Here is a 21,083-nt window from a genome sequence, read left to right as displayed (position 1 = left end):
CTGAAATCCCTGTCTTCGCCAGTGTCAAGGTGTCCACGCTCCAACCAGAGGAGGGTTCATCCAAGCGATGCTGCAGCGGAGCGGGAGAAGGGGACATGCTGGAAGCTCCCAGACCCTGGTGCTTCCCACTGAGCTAGACACCTGGGCTCCGCGTCTGCTCCTGGGACCTCCTGACGGGCACCAACCACCTCCTGGCCTACGCAGGTAGGTGACTGGAGGCGCCGACCCTCCCCAGGGGCCGCATTCCCAACAGAAAGGTTGGAGAGCTCGGCGCCCTGCCTTTGTCCGGGGCGGGGCGGGGCGGGGCGAAGCTCGAGGGGCGTGGCAGAGCGCAGGGAGGAGGGACGAAGCGGAGTAGGGGGCGTGGCAATCTCGGGGAGGCGTGGCGAAGGCCGGGGCGGAGCGTGGAGGGCGGGGCCACATCAGCGCCAGACCCGAGGGAGCGCTCTGCTTCTTGAAATCTAAGTGGCATTTCTTGAGATTTGAGAGGCAGCATCGACGTTCTAAATCCTTTTTGGCAGAGGTGAAAGGTAGGAACGCCTGAGGGCAGCCGAGTCCCAGCAGGAGAAACAGAAACTCTCCCCCCCGAAGAGACAGATGCTGGTTTTAGGGTCCTTGTCCAGGAACAGCAGGTGAACGCGTTACTGCAGACTGGACTTTACCACTGTGCTAAGTTACCCACGGTTCTTTGGCGTTAAAAAGGAAGCAAAATCTTACACTTTGGGGCAGGAGGAAAAACAGGGCCCGGGCCCTTGAGCAGGGACGTTGGCAAAGAGGCCGGCACCGTGCTAGGAACTTCTCCCGGAACAGGCTCAGCTTGGATGAGATGCAGTCAAGCCCAAGAAAAGGCAGATAGAGGGAACTACCGTCCAAGGGGCATTTTTAATGCCTTCTCTCACCTGAGGATTCACGCTGTCCTCTTATCTTGAAACCCACCGGGCACCAGAGCTAGCCTGTCCGTGGGAGAAGCAGAGAGGGAAAACTTTGTACCTCATGCTGGGTGAACACAAGACCTCACCCCACCCGCAACACACACACACAAGCACACACACCCCTTGCGTGTAGGCTAAATGGGCGTGTTCCTCCATAGCTCCAGGAAAAAGTCCCCAAATAGAAAGTGGTCAGCCTAGGTCTGAAGTTCTTGTACTGGCCACCAGAATTCACCCAGGATGGCAGGATGATTCATGCCCTGGCGGCCTTTCAGCTGAACACCTTGGTCAGAAAACTGACTACCTGCCTCCTCTCGTGTCAGACCCAGGGGTCTAGTGAGAAGGTCTCAGCCCCATGGGCTGTTGCTGGTTCCCCGGGAGAAGCCAGATGGCTTTCTTCCCAGCCTGAGCTCGAAGCCTAGACAGGTGCTTCTGCTGTTCGGGGGCGTTCCTTCATTCACCGTGGGGTTGGCTTGCAAGTTTACTACTGCAGAGCACCTTGGGAATGGGGCAGGGAAGGAAGGGGAAAGAATTCACAGTGTGTCGGGCGCACACGGTGTGCCTGGCATCGTGCCAGCGTTTGTGTCCGTGCTGAGTCTTCACAGCCACGCTGGCAAGAGCGCGGAGTTCAAGTGTAGAAATTGATAAATCTATCGCACAGATCCAACCAAGGCCTCTGCCAGATGTCAGGCAGCCCTCCCCCAGCTGCCTGCGCCACACGGAGGAACGCCTCCATCAAGGTGGAAGAGTTGATTTTAAAATTATGCAGTCTCTTATTTTAAAAATCAATTTGCATATCTTTGCATAGTACACATGTGGATCCGTGCTTTGTCCTTTCCCACCTGCAACATTTAAATGCCGTAACCCAGGCATTGAAAAAGGGAGTGAGTGCAGGGCTTGTTAGCGGACCATCTTTTGGCAAGCCTGCAGAACACAGCTCTCCTGACCATACCTCACTTCCCCCTTCAAAACAACTGTCTGGTCTGGATTCTTGCCTGTCTCCCAGGCCCAGGCTGGGAGTTCGGATGCCGCTTGGAAGCTCACAGGAAGAAAGACACCCATTAAATAAGAAGTCATTGCAGAGCTATCTGGAAACAGTTTGTAGCCGAGATAGGTGGGCCACCCAGAAGGCTGGCTGAGGGCTCCCAGGCAGGTGCCATCATCTCGACTTTCATTATTCAAAGAAGCACCAGGAGCACCACCAGGTAGAGGCTGGCAGGTGCACGCAGCGGTCCGTAAGCGTGGCTACACACAAGCTTCACCTGTGGGCTCTATGACCACTGTTCCCTGGCTCCTGTTCTCAGAGATTCTAACTTAACTGGTGTGGACGGCAGTCTGGCATAGGATTGGTGAAGGCCCCCACATTTCCAACCTTCCCAAGTTCCCACATGTTTCCTAGGGGAGAACCACTGGGCTGGTGTTTGGTCACAGCGGCCCAAAAGAACTAGGAAAAAGTGAGTAACATTCAGCAAGTCAAGCGGGGTTCTTGAGAACAGAGAAAGCCCAGAGGGACTTCTGTTGATCGGCAGTGACAGGCAAGGTGGCAAAGGTTTGGGAGCCAAGGAAGCAGAAGTTTGAACCCCGGCTCCAGCACTTTGCCCAGTGTGTGACCGAGGCCAAGCCGCTGAAAGGTTCTGAGGCTTACTTTCCTCATCTGTAAAATGGGGGCAATAAGACATGCCTCACACGACTGCTTTAAGAACTAGCCGTCCCAGGACACTGCCTGGCATAGACTAGGTCCTTGGTGGATGATGCCAAGGGAGCCGTGGGCTGACCTTGCCCTTCGGAGGGGACACTGGGAGGGAGTGAGAGTCACACTTCCTTGGGGAGGAGCTGTGCAAACAACACGAAGCCAAACGTGGTGTGGGAGACGGGCAGGGCAGGGACTCAGCCTGCACAGCGCTCCAGACGTCATTCCCCACCCCCAGACCCCGCTCCCCGTCCCAAGTTCAGCCTCAGGAGGAGGTGCAGATTTAGAGGGAGAGTCTAAGTGCATTTGGCCACAGCCCTACCTCCCAAGGTGGGTGGCAATTAGACAGGATTGTGTCACTCCAAGCAGCTCCGCCCAAGACAGGTCTGTCCACCCGGTACCGACACCCACTCTCTCCCTCCCGCTTGGCCCTGAGATGCTCCGCGGGCAGCCAGGCCCCCGAGGGGCAGCCCCCGCACGGCAGCGTGTCGCCTGTTCCCTACGAACACGGACAAACCTGGTGGCAGAGCTAGAGCTCGGGAATCTGTGACAGGTGTCCCAAGGCAGAGAGGTTGGGAGAATCCCAACTCTGGAACAATAGCTCCCCGTTTGCGCTCCGAGCAGCCCAGCACTAAAGACCCTGCTGCCAATGTGACTATTTCTCCTTTTCCTTGCTCTCTGTCCTCCTTTCACAGCGGCACGCTTGGTGCAGCTCTTTTACACACATTGTTCTCATGATGCTCAGAACAGCCCAGGGAGGCCGGTGACGGCAGGCGCTGAGATGCCCCAACTCACCAGTGAGAACACAAAGGCTAAGCAGGTCTCCTGACTTGCTCGGCATCACAGAAATCCTCAGAAGCAAAACCGGGACTTGAATCTGTGTCTGCATGCCAAGAACCTGTTGCTCTCCACCATGCTATGGCCCCTTGCCTTCTGTCCATGTCCCCCCTGCTCGCTGTGGGGTCTCCATACTGGGAAATGGGGGGATGGAAAGAGAGGTGGCTGGCTGGATTCGCAGTTCTTTTTTTTTTTTTTTGTAAAGATTTTTTATTTATTTGACAGAGATAGAGGCAGCCAGTGAGAGAGGGAACACAAGCAGGGGGAGTGGGAGAGGAAGAAGCAGGCTCATAGCGGAGGAGCCTGATGTGGGGCTCGATCCCATAATGCCGGGATCACGCCCTGAGCCGAAGGCAGACGCTTAACTGCTGTGCCACCCAGGCGCCCCTGGATTCGCAGTTCTAAGACTGTCCACTCAGGTCACACATCATTCCCTCTTTTCCATGCTCTCGCTTATCCTCATCGGAGAAATGGCAGAGCCGCCCGCCCAAGGCCAGCGTGAAGGAGGACTAAAACCCAACCGCCAAGCACCTTACAGAGTCTATGCCCCAGACGGCAGCTTTCATCCTAGCCAAGTTCACGCTGGAGGGTTCCTACGTCGCTGGTCCAAAGTGGAAAATGTTCGATTCCAGCCAAAGAAGGCGCGGGTATCCTGCGAATACCCTGGGGCATGCCCCATACCAACAAACCATCTGGCTTTCTGGGTCTCCGGGAAACTTCCAACACAAAGAAGAAATGAACCAGGAGAAAGGTAGCCAGCCAGCCCTCACCCTTAGCACAAAGTACTGACGTCGGGGCTCTTAGGAACAGAACCAAGGAGAATGAAGTAGAACCAGCATTCGGTGTTTCCCAGGAAGGGAACGTGGAAGAAGGACAACATCCCCTCCCCCCAAAAAAGAATTCATGGCGAGAGAAAGTCCTGCTCGTCTGCTGCTAGGCGCTCTGCAGCTGGCCTGCCTGGCACGGGGCTCCCGGGAGGGGGTGAGCCCCAGCCAGGGGCAAGAGCAGCCTGGCGATCCTCTGTCCTCTCTCCAAAGTCTGCATGCACTGCCTGCCTTTGGAGTCACGAAGCAGCCCACCAGCTGGCGAGCAGGGAGGGGATGACAAAAGGGAGCTGGTTTGGTGTTTTGGGGTTTTTTTTGGTTTTGTTTTGTCTTGTTTTCTTTTCACCTGAGAGGAGTGCCCGCTGATTCAATCCATACAAACCCGAAATCATTCCTGTCCCAGAACGGGGATCTCTACGAGCCACTTTGGACAGAAAGTCCTTTCCACCACAGAGGAAGCTGGAAGCTCTCCTCCCCAGGGAGACAAGTGAATGCGTGAGGGTGTTTTAAGAGCCTCATGCTCTTAAAAGGACATCGTCAGAGGGCATTTCTTATGCTCTTCGTGGAGCACAGACCCAGAGATAAGAAGACCCAGGCAGAGAGGGTCTAAAGGCTTGCGTGGAGGCACAGCTGTGGGATCAGAGTCCAGAGGCATCGGGGCCACTGTGCTGCCCGTCAGGGGACCCCACCTCTGGCCCTCCACCCCCCACATGCAGAGGTGGGTGCTGATTTGTGCTGAAAGACGGGACTCAGCCTCAGTCCTTCAACGGGAACAGCATCGTGAGAGAGGCACCCCCAAGTCCCCATCCTCAGGGATTACCTCTCCATGCCTAGATTTGTTGATGCCACTTTCAAAACTTGACGTGTCCCCTTGTCGCCCACAGGGTGTTTTTGTTTCCCAAGAGTTCAGCCTTCCAAAATCCAGCTCATGCTGTGCTCCACATTCAGGATGCTCGATGGGTCCACAGGCCCCAGCTCCTCACCCCCTCCCCGCCACTCCCCTACGTCCCACTCACCATTTCCCGGTCCCACCACATCGTCTTGGCTTTGGGCTGTGGGGTCTTTCCAATTGGAACCTTGTTTCCCTCCCTGTCCAGCCACAGGAGTCCAATGCGACACCGAACACCTGGCTGGACTGTCCCAGCTCCTGGGACACGTTCTGGGATAGCTGCTGGGGAGACTCCCAGCTCGCCTGGGGCTGAAGTCACCCCTCCCTGGCTGAGCCACACCGCCCTGCCCCTGCCCCTCCCGGGCCCCACAATCTGATTGCACAGCTCCCTGACCAGCGACACCTTCAGCTCCGCCACACACGGCAGGTCCTGGGGCTCGCCCGGCTGGAATGTTTAGCATGTACGAAGTATTCAGCTCAGTGTCTGTACAATGAACCAATGAGAAGTCCAAACACACTGTAGAAGCAAACAAACAAAAAATCCCCTTCTGGTTCTGAGGCTCTAGATCTGGGGGAGTGAGGGGCTGGCTTCGGAGCGCGAGGAGCATGGGGGGCAGCACGGGGGACGAGGTTCTCCCCGGGGGCAGAGGCACATGGGGTGATGGGGGGGCTGAGGACGGCGTGGGCAGCCGGTGAAGAGTGGAAAGCATGAGGACGCCAGCCCCAGAGGAGCAAGCTGCTGCTACGGAGTGAGGAACAGCCCGGCTGGCGAGCTCCGGGAGGCCCACGCGCACCATACAGCAGAGAACTTCCGGAGAACCCGAGGGAAAGCCAGCCCAGCAGGCGTCCCGACCGGTTTGTCTGCTGGGTCAGGGAGGCAGCGGAGGTGGGCGGCCAGGGGCCAGCTCTCAGAAGCATCTGCCCTGGGAGCAACAGCAGGGCTCTGCCGGCTGAAGGAGGTCTCCAAGTCTCCAGCCGCCTACTGGGCCTAATCTCATCTCTGGGCACCTCTGGTATTGACTGGAAAGGGGGTCACGGTTAGTTATCAACAGAAGGGGAAAATCCCTTCAGGTTCACAGAGATACAGTTACTGGACTCGGACCCCCTTAGAGCATCTCCTAGGCCAGAGCTGGGGAGCCACTCTGGATTCCGGGCGGAACTGGGGACAGATGCTAAAGGCTCAGCCCATCCAAGCTTCCTTCAGCTTGATGGGGAAACACAAAGCTCCCGCACTGCCCCTCCTTGCCCTCTGAGGGGCCAGACCTCCTCCAGCCTGCAGTGTGACGTGCCCTCTGCCCCAGCACAGACCTATACCAACATTAAAGCTCATTAAACCTATGGGCCGGGGAACTCTCCAAACCTCCCCAGCACTAAAAGGCTATCTCCAGGGCGTGCACCTCCTCTCTAACTAGCATTCCTTTTTGAAACGTAATAGGTAGCTATGCACAGTGTTGGAGGAGGCCATCCCAAAGGGCCTGGGTGTGTGTCCAGCCCTCCCGAGGCTTGTCCTGGGGTGCATGGTGACACCTGTCTGCTGTGACTCGATGAAGGCCCCCTGGAGCAGCCAGCCTCGGGCTGGGGTGCTGGAGTCCGAACCCGCGGGGAGCAGGAGGGCTTGGATGCAAAAAGGAATGACCTAAAAAAGGACTCTCTCCATAGCGTCATTTACACTTGGGCTGAAGCAAGCTCAGCGCGGAGCAAGGGGACCACCCTGGTCAAGAAGAGAAGGCAGAAACGAGGGCAGAATGCTGCCACATATTTCGGCCACGGGCCACAGAACCATGAGCTATCTGCAAAGAGAGCTCGTTCGGAGCCACAAGCGTACGGCTCCATCCTTGGATGAAAACAGACATCTCACTCCCTGCCCAAAGTGGGCTGAAAAGAGGGGCCAGGAGGGCCTGGGTCTCCTCCACCGCCAGCCCGTCACTCCCAGCTGCCCGGTTTCTGTTCTCCAGCTCGGGCACCAGCCTGGGGAGCAAACTGCCTGGTGTGCCCGGAACAGCTTTGTGCATGGAACCCACTGGCACACGAGCGAGCTCAGCGTTCCCTGAAGCTGCGGCCCCAGCAGATCCATGCACCCAGGGGCCTGGCCTGGTGCAGAGACGCTGGTGGGGCCTGGATGGCACGACAATCGCTCCTCAGCTTCAAGGCCCCTCGTGTGTGGCCCTCTGCTCAAGGCAATGCAGACTGAGGTCAAAAGACACGGTCCTGGCACTAACTTGGGGCACTCACCAACTCCCACAGGCATCTGGGGAGAGGGGAGAGCTGGTCCCACGAACCAGGCATCTGCCAGGACCAGCAGGTGAGTTTCTGCAACAACCTTTACCCCCTCGTAGCAAGAAACAGCAGAAAGCCTGCAACAAGCTTTCCTTAGGATAAACAGACCTAAAGTGGAAACCAAGTCTGGCCCAAGTCCAAGGCCAGGAAGGAAAAACATGGGCTCAGTGCTTCTGAGAGTTTTAACCCTTCTGACAGTGCTAAGCAGTGAACTGGAGTCCCTCTGCAATGGCAGGCCGGGCCAGTGACGTCACTATAACAGATCCCTGCAGCCCTTGGCGGGGGGGGGGGGGGGGGGGATGGGGAGAAGTTGGGCAGGCAAGAACAACCCCCTATCTGTGAGAGATGCAGTGCTGTACAGAGCTACTCCCGGAGACCCCAGCATCCGCCAGCCCAGTCCCATCTGTTCAGGGTCCCCTGTGAGACAAAGAGAAGTGTCCCCCCCCTCATTTTGCTATATTTGACATTAGATGGTAATAAGCCACGAGGGGAAGAGAGGAAAGGGACTCCACCCTGAGCTTTTATGCCAGAACGTCTCCTGTGCCTTTCCACCTGACATTCAGAAACCCAACCCACCCACAAGCCTCATCCCTGTCCTCCTCTCTGCCTGAGCCACAGACCACCCATGGAGTAGGTCCAACCACAGACACATGCTCTTGGGTGGGCTTGGGGATGGGGTCCAGAGGGAATGGTTTGAATGCGCTTTGCTCCCGCATGCCATCATCCAATCCCCCCCACACCCAAGTCCCCCCGACTTCACGGACATGCTCTCGACCCCCCGAGTTTGCGATCCGACCTCCTCGGGAAATGGTTCTGCGACTCGGTCAAAAACAGCCCTCTCCGAGCAGAGAGGTTTAGCTCTATGAAGATTCCTAAAGCCATCGGGATAGGTTTTCTTGCCAAGACATCTGACAACTGGCCTATTTTTAAAGTTCCAACCAATAATCTTTTAAAAGACACAGCCAAAGAGACAATGACCAAAAAAGTAATGGGGCCAATATGAGGTTTCTGTTTTCCAAACAAGCCAGAGTCTACCCATCCGGATAAATAATTTCCTCAGAGTGGTCCCCTTCGGAGGTCCCAGTCCACGGAGCTGTGCTTACTCAAAACAGTTTAGCAAAGTCCTGTAGAAATAGCCTTTGGTTGACACAGAGTGTTGAGCATAATGTTTCTAAGCGTTTAACTGGCAGCCCTACTGTGTGCCTGGTTCCATTTAGGCCCCGGGGGGCATGGAGGTCAACCAAACACGGTCTTTCCCGGCAACATGCTCGGGGTAAAGAAGGGAGGAGGAAGGAAACACCAGATTTTTTGAACACGTACCAACCGGGCCGACAGCTTTCGATGTGTTGCCTTTAACTTGCACGCACGAAACTCCTCTTCAACGCAAAGGCTGAGATGGAGAGGGGCTAAGTACTTAGCCAGAGTCGCCCAACCTGGAAATGCCAGAGGAGGAGCTGGCCCGGGCTGCCACCCCTGGGGCTGCCCTCCCGCTACCGATGCCCTGCAGTGAGCAGGTCCCCTCCTGGGTGTGGGAAGGGCTGTCCGTCGGCTCAGGGCCACCCGTTGGCTCAGGGAAGCTCCATCCGCGTTGGGACCCAGGGCAGGGGATCGCCATGTGTCTGTCCGGCTCGGGGTCTGGCCTCCAAGCGCCTCCTGTTTATCCTTTCGTCAAGAGCATTTCGCAAGCCAGGTGGCAGGGAGAGCTTCTCCAGATAGGAAATAGGCCTCTTCTGCCCTATTTACGTAAACTTTGACCGATAGGCACTCCAACATATCCGCACATCCCTCACTTAGTCACACAGGGGACCAGCCGCCAAGACTGGCTTCTTACAGGTGCTGAAAGGCAGGAACAGCCCGAGTGTCTGTGGAGGGAGGGATGGGTGAACCACCCCACGGAATATTACTCAGCCTTGCCGAGGAAGGAGGCGCGACACCTGCTGTAACACGGAGGAACCTTGAGGACTTTGCGCTCAAAGGAGTATAACCCATCGTAAAAATAGATACCGTACGATCCCCCCGTAGGAGGCATGTCAAGTCAGTCACAGAGACAGGAAGGAATGGTGGTTCTCGGCGGGGGAGGGGCAGGGGAGCAGCTTCACGGGGACAGGGTTTCGGGGGGAAGACGACCAAGTCCTAGAGGTGGACGGTGGCCAGGGTTACACAACGATGTGAACGTACTCAGCACCACGGAAATGTGGTTTAAAATAGTAAATTTTAGCTTACGCATATTTTACAATTTTTAAAAAACTAGCATTCTCTTTGGGGTTAAGGATGCACTTTTTTCCCCCCAAAGTAACCGTAGACACTTTTGTAAGGTCGATTTCTTCTACTCTCTTCCCAGCCTCAGGCCATAAAGCCTCTGATGACAGTGGCCAGGCCGGGCTGTGGCTGAGCAGGTCCGGGGAGGGCTCGGCGTGTGCGGCATTCTAAAAGCAGCCCCAGGAAACCCCCCGAATGTTCACGAACGCCTCAGCCTGGGCCTTGAAACGAAGGCAGGAAGGGGAGGACTTAGAATAGCAGACCCCCCTCCACCACCTGCAAAGCAGCTTCTTGCCTAGTGCCTTTGGCCCGATTCAGAGCAGAGCCAATAATTTTAATGGAGGAACATGAGCAGACACCTGCTTGGCCGAAGACCAGTGTCTTCCAGAAAACTCTGTTCTCGAGAATGACCCAACACATCATAACGCCGTCATGCCAAGCACCCGGTATACGCTGCCGCCCTCTCTCCCCATTGTACTGGATGAGTTCAAGTTTCAAGAACCCCAAAAACCAAGCATGGAAGAGCAGGGGAAGCTGCACTAGCTTTCCGGGGCCCTCACCCTGAAGGCCGGAGTCGGCGGAAGCACTCCCAGGGCCCACCCGGCATCCCGTGCGCTGTGTTCTGGGCTCCAGGTACCTGTCGAAGCCCAAACGGGTGACTAACCGAGGGCCAGTGATGAACAATACCAGTCCTGGGGACACAGGGATAAAAGGCCTGCGAGGGGATTAGCATTTATCCAGGGCCTACTGTGTGCAAGGTGCTCTATCTTTATTTCTCACTGAGCCTTCACAACCCTGTGATCATCAGGTTTTTAAGAAGAAATCCAGGGGTGCCTGGGTGGCTCAGTCGTTAAGCGTCTGCCTTCAGCTCAGGGCGTGATCCCAGAGTGCTGGGATCGAGCCCCACATCGGGATCCTCCGCTGGGAGCTGGCTTCTTCCTCTCCCACTCCCCCTGCCTGTGTTCCCTCTCTCGCTGGCTGTCTCTCTCTCTCTCTCTGTCAAATAAATAAATGAAATCTTAAAAAAAAAAGAAAAGAAATTCAGCAACACGTCGCCGAGCAGTGGAGCTAGAATCTCCCCATGAATCACCTGACCCCAAAGTTTACACACTTTCTATGACACTGGGCTGCCCCTCAGAATGAGCTCTTTTGGGGTTTTTCTGTTTGCTTTGTTGTTTTATTTTGTTGGTTTTGGGGTTTTTTTTGGGGGGGGGGTGGAATCCTGCTTGCCAGGCTTCCAAAGTTCTCCAAGTTTTCCGTAGGCCCTGGCCCAGACCAATTTTCCATCTGGGTAAAAAGAACATCATCCCAGGGCTATGTCCCAAGTCACATGAAATGGCGGGAAGAGATCTCATAAACACAAGTCCCAAAACCTCTTTAAATAAATAAGAAAGTGGAAATCACTTTTAAAGGGGTAAGCCACGACAGAAAGCATTCCGGCTCCCCAGCCTGGAATCCTTAACATAAACCAGTGGCGAGCCTCCCCAACCCTGTGCGGAGCAGCTGAGGCTGAGCTCGGCCTCCAAAGCCTACGTCCTCCTCCAGAGAGCCCGGCGCTCCGGGCAAAGCCTCATCGGACTGCCACCTGGCTTACTGTCAGGAGAGGGAGCCGGAGACGCCTGTCCTTCCAGAGACTTATCCTTGGGAGTAGAGTTATCAATGCCCAGAGTATACACGTAAATCTTCAGGTCTGTGGAATATGCTAACTTCTTTAACAGGAAGGAGGGAGGAGGGAGGGAGGGAGGGAGGGAGGGAGGGAGGAAGGAAGGAGAGTGAAAGGAAGACTGGGATGTAGTGAGGAGGGGGAGGGAGAGAGGGGAGGAAAGAAGGAGAGAGGGAGGAAGAGAGGAAGGAAGGAAGGAGGGAAGGAAGGAGGGAGGGAGGAGGGAGGGAGGAAGGAGGGAAGGAAGGAGGGAGGGAGGAGGGAGGGAAGGAAGGAGGGAGGGAGGAAGGAGGGAGGGAGGAAGGAGGGAAGGAATGAGGGAGGAGGAGGGAAGGAAGGAGGGAGGGAAACAGTCTCCACGAACCAACCCTGCTTTGTGTATTCTTACCAACATGAACACTGTCTTTCATTTCTCCTTTCCCTGTTTTCCCAACGAGCACCAACAACCAGCAGACAAAATCCCAAAAGCTGACTCTTGAGTCTGGGGCTATGGCCTTGTCCTCGGCTGGGGGAGGGGAGGGTCGGGGTGGGGGCGTGGGGGGGGGGCGAGATCCCAGGCGAGCTGCTCGGGGGCCCAACTGTCACAGCGCCTGGCTGCTAAGGGAGCAAAGCAGCGTGCAGCATCTGGTCCTGGCTTGGGTGCTGCTTCTGTGTGGGGACCTTGGAGCCTGTCACAGCAGCACCCCATATCAGACGCTTCTGGGGACCTCCTGGGGGCAGACAGCAGGGAGTCCTGCTTGCTCAGAAGGGGACTGATGGGTGCTGGGCGGTGGTGGGACCCACTGAGCTAGCGCTCGGGCCCTGGGGCCCGTCCACCAAACTTCCCCCTGCCCCACCCCTCCCTGGCTGGCCTCACCTGAGCAGCTGCCCAGCGATGCTGAGCACACCAGGGGCGCAGAGATGACACACGCCGAGAGGCACGGGGCAGAATTCAATTTCTAGACTTGAGCACCACTTCCTATGTGGGTCTAGAGACCACTGCCTGCTCTCACCCAGCCTTTAACCGGGAGCCACTGTACGCAATCATACTGACAACATGCCCGTTACGCACCCCCCAACACACACGGGCACACGCGGGCACACACGCACGCACACACACACGCACACACACAACTGGTAACGGAAGTCTCAAAAACCAGGACTTAGCACCGTTTTGTGCTATTTTGTGCTAGAGGTCTAGTCTACTCACGGCATTAAAACTCACTGGCTGTGACCACGAATCCCGACCCCCTTTGGGGGGTCACGATCTATGGTTTTAACACTGCTGTGAAGGTTCCTGCAGCCGGTCCTACCTTTCTGAGCTAACCTCGTGGGCCGACATCACAGGTCAGACCAAACTTACACATCAGGGCGTTGGTTTCTAGCTCATTCCCCTGTTCTGGATAACACATTTCCCCGGGGAGCCCCACACTGGTGCTTCAAAGAGAATTCACAGGATCCAGTGGGCCTTGCCCCAGTGGGTTCCCACGGCACACATGGCTTGCTTTGTCTTTGAGGGCGGCCCTGGAAGACCACAACTGTGTGTTCACAGCACCACTGCTAGCAGCCTTTAAGGCAGCACGGAGGACGGGAGAAGAAGGGTCAGAAGACTGAAGACGGGTAAATACTTGTCTCCCGTTTTTGCCAAATTGGACTCTGGAAGCTTCTGCCTGGCTGGATTACAGAACAAGTGATTTGTGAACATTTACAGACAGAGCAGAAATCACTAACAGTCTAAATGGGTTCAGTAAGGAAAAGTCTCAACAAACCAACCTCATTTCTTCTCCTGGGGCAAGCTATAAAACCAGAAAGAATGCCACAGAGAATGTGTTTAAATCTCCTTGAGTTGCATGAAAAAACAGACATAAATCTGCATCAGAGTGGGGCTGAACAACTTCTAAGGCATCTGAGCTATACTCTGGAGGCTGCTGATCATGGACCTTTCGTTAGGAACCTTGTGGAATGCTTCTCTGAAGACCCTAGAAGGTTCCTTCCTGAGTCTAATCCTGGTCAACCTCTCTATCGATGACTTCTCTGATGTATGAATGAGCAGCCACAGTCCTGCTTGGGGCCGAGTGCCTTTACTCATAACTGATAAGGGCACCAGCTGGACACACACAGCCCTTCACAGTGCTACCAAGGATGTGCACACACCTCACCTCGTTCAAGCCTCCCAAGGCACGTCTCATTACGTCTCATTATGTTCACTTTGCAGTCGAAGAAACTCAGGATTTCTCGGCCTCTGCCAGGCTGACATTTTGCGATGGAGGAATTCTTTGCTCCTCTGCACACTGGAAAAGGTTAGCATAGCCGCATCCCTCACCTCGCCTGACAAAATGCCAGCAGCACTCCCCTTACAGCTGTGATGGAAAAAAAGGTCTCCAGATATGGTCGAATATCCTGGGGGAGGGGAGCAAAATCGCCCCAGCTGAAACCCACTGGCTTGGTCAAGGTCCAGAGTTAAAAAGGTGCTGGACCAGTTTCTGAATTCAAGTCTCAATTCTTCCTACGCTCTCAAAAAAGCCAGGAGGCATAGTAAATGTTATGAATAGTAGGAACCAAGAATCAAAACTATCTTGATTGAAGTGCTAGGCCAACATCAATAACAAAAGAGGCCAGAGGTCCATAATTTGATTTTAAAAATCTCCTATCAGGCAAAGTCAGGCTGATGCCGGTGTGGCAGTATTTAGGGACGAAAGACTGCAGGGGAAGGGAGGGTCAGCCTCGAGCTCATGGGCAGCAGTCCTGGCATCTCCCCCCCTCCCCCCAGCCCCTCCTCACCTGCAGCAGTCGACCCCCAGACAGCTGCAGACCCCTCACTTCCCTTGGAGAACCTGCCTCTGCCCCAGCCTCGCCCTGCCCTTCCGAGGAGCCCGCTGTGCAGTAAACTGGCAGACAGATGGCAGGAAGGAAGACAGGGGACAGGGGGGGAGGGGCCTGGGGAGAAGCATGGGAGGGGAGTGGAGAAGCCTGGGCAGGGCCCACAACACGGGGTGAGACCCACAGGCACCTCGGGGAGGATAAGGACAAAGCAAGGAAGAGGGGAGGGGGGAGGAAATGCAAGGGGGCCCAGACCAGGAAGAGGAGGACAGAAGGAGGCAGACCAGGGGGAAGGCTGGCCTCTCCCTGGCCTCCTTCCCAGCCCCTGATACTCATTCCCACCCGTACTGTTGCCCTTCCCCCACTCGTTCCGCTCCTCACCCAGAGCATGTGCTGAGCCCAATACCCGCCCACGAACGTCCCCATCTGGGAGTGTCTGGAATCCGATACACTTGGTTAAAATCCTGGCTCGACCCGTTAGTGTGATTTGGGGCCAATTATTTAATCTCTCAGAGCCCCAGTTTCCGTATCTAGGAAAGGAGTATAATAATATCACCCTCCTAGTTCTGCTCAGGGGATTAAACGCGAACTAGATCTGCTCGGGGCAAGTGCGCGCTGGTAGCTAGAATCAGTTATGATGGGAGACCCTGGGCCACCCGGGACCGTGTGTCACTACCCCAAACGCCAGCCCCCACCTGGGACAAGGTGAAGGCTCAGAGAAGGCAGGCCTGGGCCCAGACTGTCTCTTCTCTTGCCTGAGCACACCATTTTCTCGTTGGGAGCGTGCGCTGCTACCGTTTCTCAGAGTCTCTTCGGTGACAAAGTGACCATTAAAGATGATGGACTCCCTCCAGAGAATTCAGTGCCGGCAACAGCAATGAGAAAAATCAACAACACGAAAGGTTAACATCCGGTGAGGGCTCTGAGGAGTTTCTAAGTATTTGTTAACTGACTAAGGTCACAGAATCTCAGAGCTGAGACACCGCGGAGGCAATGTGGTCTGGGCCTCCCGGGGAGGCCTGAGTACTGCAGGCAGCCCCCCACCGGCTTCAGGGGGGCTGGACGCCACCTGTGCCCACTCCCAGGAAAATATCCCAGCCATGGGTCACACTCGGTGGTGCCAGTGTCCTACAGGAAGGACGGGGACAATGTCCCTAATTAAAGAGAGGACATATCCCGATGTTCATTCACCCAGGCCTTCTGGGAAAAAACCATACACTAAACAAAGTGGCTCGCTCGCATTCAGAGGTGTTATTGTCGGAGAGCAACAAAATATGGCTCATCGAACCAGAAAACACGGGCAAACGCAACTGAAAGCTGGTAGGTCCAGGAACAAATCCACTGAATTCAGGCTGTGTGTCTGTCACAACTTGCTTAACCTTTTGGGATCTGTTTCCTGGTCTGACAGATGACGGAGATCGACGCAAGGCGTGATGCATTTAGTCTTTGGCGAACAGTCAACAAATGTGAAGTGTCTCCCCCCCCCCCCGCCCCAAGCAAGCAAATCTGAAACTATCCCAAGTACACAGTGCAGAAAACGTGAGAAAGAGAATGTCCCCCTTTCGGGCAAGCGAGCGCTGCAAAGGAGAGCTGGTCAGTGAGGGGAACGGTTTCCTCCTCTTGCCACCCCCCTGCCTAAAGTCAGGCAGGGGGGTCCCTCTGCACCTGAGTCCCCAACTCAGCAAACCAAGGCTGCCATGAACATGCCCAGGACCAGCCATGCCCCATGCCAGGGCACTGGTGACCTCACACAGCTCTGAGGGGCTAGGACAGAGGGGTGACGGGCTCTCCAGCCTTCCCTCCCCACACTGAGTGATCAAGGGGGACAGTAACCACCAAAACCAAGTTCCAAAGGAAAGGTAGAATTTGCTGATGTGGCCAGCCCCTGCTATGCATTACCCCCCAAAAGTGCCTTCCCCACGCCCACGAAAGCTGAGCATCTCTCCAGAGATCACACCAGGGGAGGGTTCTCGGACTCTCTGTCAGAGCGAGCAAGAACCACCAGCAGAACAGATATGCCTCCACCCCTGGCTGGTAAGGGGTCTCAGAGAGGCACGAACACCCCCTCGGGACAGCTGGGGCACAGCCAGCAGACCCGGAGGCAGGGGCTTCATATACNNNAGACAGCGTGTGTGTGTGTGACGCTCCCCGGGGCAGGCCAGCTCTGTGGGCTAAAAGCGACTTCAGGTTTGTCTGCCTGACCGGTTGAAATCATGTTTTCTGTCCCCTAAATGTCACGGGTGTCACTGTCAAGGAGCCAGAGGGATCACCTTGGTGGAAGCTCTTTTTGCACAGCACCCAGCACGGTGCCTGGCATGCGGCAGATGTCTGGGAAATCTCTGTTGGTGCAAAAGCCGAGAAAGGTCACGGGCTCCTTAAGGCCCCTAAAGCAGTTCCAGCTCCTTTCTGGAGTGAACACAGCTGACCTGAGGGCACAGGGCACAGGGGATGAAAGCCTCTCCTAAATGCACTTGGATGCCCCTGAGAGGAGGCTCGCCCTGGCAGGACCACCGGCCAGGAAGGTGCGGACCTTTTCATTTCCTTCCGCCTCTCCTAGACTCAGAGTAGGGCCCAGCTAAACCTCACCTGGAAAAGACAGAGGCCCAGGGGACAGGCATTGCTCACTCATGGGTGAATGGGTCATTACCAGTTCATCAGCAGCTGGAGAACGGAAAAGCAGGACTCTTCCTCTGGGAGGCCCAGCCCCACGCGAAGGAGCTGCTGACTGAGGTCAGAGCAGGAAGAGGAAAAGCAGTTTGTAGGAGGTTCTGGAAAGCAGCATCCCCGATGAGGCAAGCTCCCACCGCTCGGCTCTGGACCTGGCTTCTGCTCCATCCTGCTGACTCAGTTCTCACTCATCTGCTGATGGCCCGCGGCGGGAGCCCTGGGCGGTGCCAGCTCTGCTCCCCGGCTCGAGGCTCAGGCCGCTGCCCTGTCCAACTTGTGGCCCTCACTTGCTTCAAATGAAGAAGTCTGCGTTTGGCAGCTCAGGGAAGACCTGGGAAGCCAGCATCAATCTGGAGTCATCTGGAAGCTGCAGCAGCTGCTGGGGAGGGCCCAGGGAAGAGCGGAAGGGCAAGGAGCACTGCCTCACTGTCTCCTCGGGCTCTGGGACCCCTGCACAGCCCTCCGGCCTCCTCTGCCTCCCACCATCTCTCATAAGGAACAGCCTTGGCTTTCTTTAAAAAAAAAAAAAAAGATTTTATTTGAGATTGAGATTGAGAGCGAGAGCAAGCGAGAGAGAGAGAATGAGCAGGGGGGAGGAGCAGAGGGAGAAGCAGACTCTCCGCTGAGCAGGGAGCCCAATGCGGGACTCAGTCCCAGGACCCCGGGATCATGACCTGAGCCGAAGACAGATGCATCACCGACTGAGCCACCCAGGCGCCCCCAGCCCTGGCTTTCTAACACGTTAATAGTAAAGACCCATCAGACCAGGAGGGCGGGAAGGTGTCGGCCAAAAGGCAGGTCCTCAGGCAGTGGGCCACTGTCGGGCAGCGTCCTGGTCAGAGCTGCACTGTGACAGAGTGAGGAGGAGGCCGAGGCAGGACCTGAGGGTCTCGGCACTGCCAGGCCCCCCGCAGGCTGCAGACGACGCCCATTCCCGAATCTAACAGCCTGCCCTGGGAGGCAGGGTAGGGCACAGCACTTCAGGGCCCAGACTCTGGCACCAGCTGGCCTGTGTTCACATTCTAGAATTTTCTCTCACACTTGAGAAGCTACTCAACTGCTATGTATGTGCCTCTGTCTCCTCACCGGCAGAAGAGCTACATGAACAAGGCTTCCCTCACTGGGACATTGTGAGACTGAAGAAGCCAGAATGTTGAAAGCACTTAACATGATGCCTGGCATGTATCGAACAGTCGACAGCCTTTCCTTTTTTTTTTTTTTAAGATTTTATTTATTTATTTGACAGAGACAGAGACAGCCAGCGAGAGAGGGAACGCAAGCAGGGGGAGTGGGAGAGGAAGAAGCAGGCTCATAGCAGAGGAGCCTGATGTGGGGCTCGATTCCAGAATGCCGGGATCACGCCCTGAGCCGAAGGCAGATGCTTAACTGCTGTGCCACCCAGGCGCCCCTACCGTTAGCCTTTCTTGTCTGTCGGCTCTCTGAGAGAAGCCCTCACCGGGAAACTCCCCACAGCACCCAGGACAGCACAGCCTCGTTAATTTAAAAACAAAACGATCAGTACTACTCACCACTCACTGCCCACATAAACCCACGGCAGGAAGGATTTTCACAGAAGACGAGTATCCTGCCCAAAATGGTATTAGTAATTGTCCAGGCCAAGACTGAAACAGCCTCAGACTACAGAGCCTGCCTCTCCTTCCATAGGCTACCCTGCCTGACTCTGAACACGACCTCCTCCGCACAGGGCGAGAGGGAGCCCAGACAGAAGTCAAGCTAGACAGGAACAGAATACAAAAGGAGAAGCTGAGGGGCGTCCGAAGAAATTCACTATCTCGTACAGGCCTGTGTCTTTCTCTGGATCCAGGTGTACCCACACTTGCAACTTTCCCATTGGCTCTGGGTTTTTCAGATTACACAGGGCATGACACGGTTGCACACAGCCCCTTCGAGAACACACAGCGACAGGCAGTCGGAAAGCAGGTCTGTGGACGTAGATGGGGACAAGACTTCTCGAGAAGCCCCAGCGGATTCTTCACGTGAACACACCTCCCAGAACCTCACATGCTCTTGGCACTCGGAGCCGAAGCCAGCCACGCAGGGTCTGTGAGCCGCAGGCGAGGCTCCCTGCGAGATCAGCCCCAACTCCTGCTTCTGGAAGAAGTACCACTTCTGTAGAACAGAAAGGACCAACCCAACAGGAGGATTCCTACAAGGCTCTACAGGCTCTTCCACCTTGCTAACAGCTCTGCTTCAAAAAGCTGACGTTCCCCATTTTCTCCAAGGACCTCAGGTCTTAAGCTCCAGAGATGTGGGGAGACTTGTTCAGTATACTGTCCACGTGGCAAGGATTAGGAGGGATAGGGAGCCTTGCCAAAGCCCACTGCTGGCTTGGCCTGAAATAAGCACCCCATAGGGGCCCTCACTCACTCACCTGGTTGGGATGACAAGTTCAATGTCACGACCCACTCAACCCTGCTACCTGACCTCACAGCACCAGCACCGAAACACTCCCTAATTCTGCTCAACAGTCAGTGCCCAATAGCCATTTCCGCTCACCAGCTGCTCCTTCATCAGAGATCTTCCTGCCCACTCCTCCTCTAACACTCCCCGCACACACAGTGAGGATCAGAAAAGGCTGGAAATGCTTCCCTAAGACCAGAGAAAATACCTGGGAGCAGAAAGAGACAAGAACAGGGCATCAGGTATTTGTTAAGCCCGGAAACTACTTCTGGACAGAAAGTTCCAGGTGATGGCCCCCCAACTTCACCATGGTGAGGCACCCCCAGGACCACCTTCTGCTGGCTGCCCTTGCTCTTCTCAGGGCCTCACTGGATCCGTCTGTCAAACAAGCGGGAGAGCTGGCGCAGTGCCTACAGGTGAGCGGTGTGGGCTACACTCACTCTGAGGACACACTGAGGTCCATCGGCTGGCTCCGAGAAACCCAGGCGCGGCACTGGGCACTGGACAGGCGGCGGTGAAGACCCCTGAGTCGGACCCTGCCCCCGGAGAGACTGGACGAGGGGGTCTCAGGGAGGCTGGGTCACAGCAGCCAACCGGGAGCGCATTTCAGGGGGCGGCATTTTTCTGTGACTGTCCCTTACCCCCCCCCGCGTCTCAAGGAGTGGAATGAACTTCCTCCTTTCTAATCACACACTTTCCCCTCCGGTGGATCATGTCCGCGGACCCCGTGGAAGAAAAACCTGAGCTGATGTGTCCCTGCGGGAGGTGGTTTATTTCCACGACAGTAAAATATCACGGCCAAACATACCCTGTGTTTCAGCAGCTTCAACACTGAGGTGTGACAACGGGCCGAGGGCTGAGCGTGCACGTCTGAGCGACAGAGAGTGGCCACGGGGACGAGGGGGGGACGTTCTGGCAGGGCGGCGGGGGGCAGGTGCACGCAGCGCTCGAGGACAGGCTGCGAGCGCAGAGCTCCCGGCCCGGCCTGCGCCGCGCACCGGTGCCCCCGCCCCAGAGCGACAGACCTCCCGCCCTCCAAGGGGCCGTGGGTCAGGGGACCCGGAGTCGGGGGATCTGGGGCCAGCCAGCGCTCCCAGGGCCTTTCTCCCCGGCGCGGCCGCCGCCCCGCTCCCGGCCCCGCCGCCCACGCGCGGAAGCCCGGCCCGCGCGGCGCCACCTCCCGGCATGCTCGGCGGCGGGGGCGCGCGCCCGCGCGGTTACGTGACAGACTGTGGGGCGGGCGCGCAGTCACGTGACGGGCCCGGCCACCGCCCCCTCCGGGGTCCGGGAGGCCGTGGCGCCGCCTTGGTTCGCGCGCTGGTGAAATGGGCCGAATAGCTTCGCGCTCGTTTGTGGAGGGCGCACGACATTTGTAGTTGCCGGCGGGTGGCCTGGCACACGGATTTCTGCCCGCGTTCCACCGCCCGGTGGTCTAGCAGCCCCCGTATTTCAAGCCACGTGGGCCGAGTTCAGCCTGAGGCCGAATTCCCAAACGGTCCCCTCCGTGCCTCTGAGCCCAGGAGCAGCGAGTGCGGGTCCCCCTGCGAGCCCCTTGAGGCCCAAGACGCACACGCACAACCCCGATCCCTGTCTTTTGGGATCATGCTGCCCTGCAAAGGCGTCGGGCTGTAGACCTGGTGGTGGGGGGGTAAGGCTCACTCACTGCCTGTCCTGAACCTCCCCCCACCCCCATCTTCGGAGAACCCAAGCTTACGCTGAAGTCAACATTCTTTCCCGAGTAAATAAAAGGAGCCGCGAAATGAATGAGTAGAATAAACATTAACAGCACAAGCACCTCAGAAAAATCTGCTCAGCGAGCCTGAAGATA

At 56.4% G+C, this 21,083-nt stretch overlaps 1 protein-coding gene and 1 long non-coding RNA gene across 3 annotated transcripts in view; both read right to left on the bottom strand.

Annotated features, from left to right (window-relative positions):
* Positions 1–21,083, bottom strand: part of ITPKB (inositol-trisphosphate 3-kinase B) — an 87,137-nt gene that overhangs the window by 35,323 nt on the left and 30,731 nt on the right. The window lies entirely within an intron of this gene.
* Positions 18,125–20,195, bottom strand: LOC103667071. The gene is made up of 3 exons (XR_569671.2): positions 20,064–20,195; positions 19,352–19,463; positions 18,125–18,964 (listed from the first exon to the last, which is right to left on the bottom strand). It is a non-coding gene; the product is annotated as an uncharacterized LOC103667071 (long non-coding RNA).

This window comes from Ursus maritimus, unplaced genomic scaffold (genome assembly GCF_017311325.1).
Source record: "Ursus maritimus isolate PB19 unplaced genomic scaffold, ASM1731132v1 scaffold_2, whole genome shotgun sequence".
Classification (NCBI taxonomy): Eukaryota; Metazoa; Chordata; class Mammalia; order Carnivora; family Ursidae; genus Ursus; species Ursus maritimus.
Note: the sequence above shows the minus strand (reverse complement) of the source record. Positions and strands in the feature narration are given on the sequence as shown.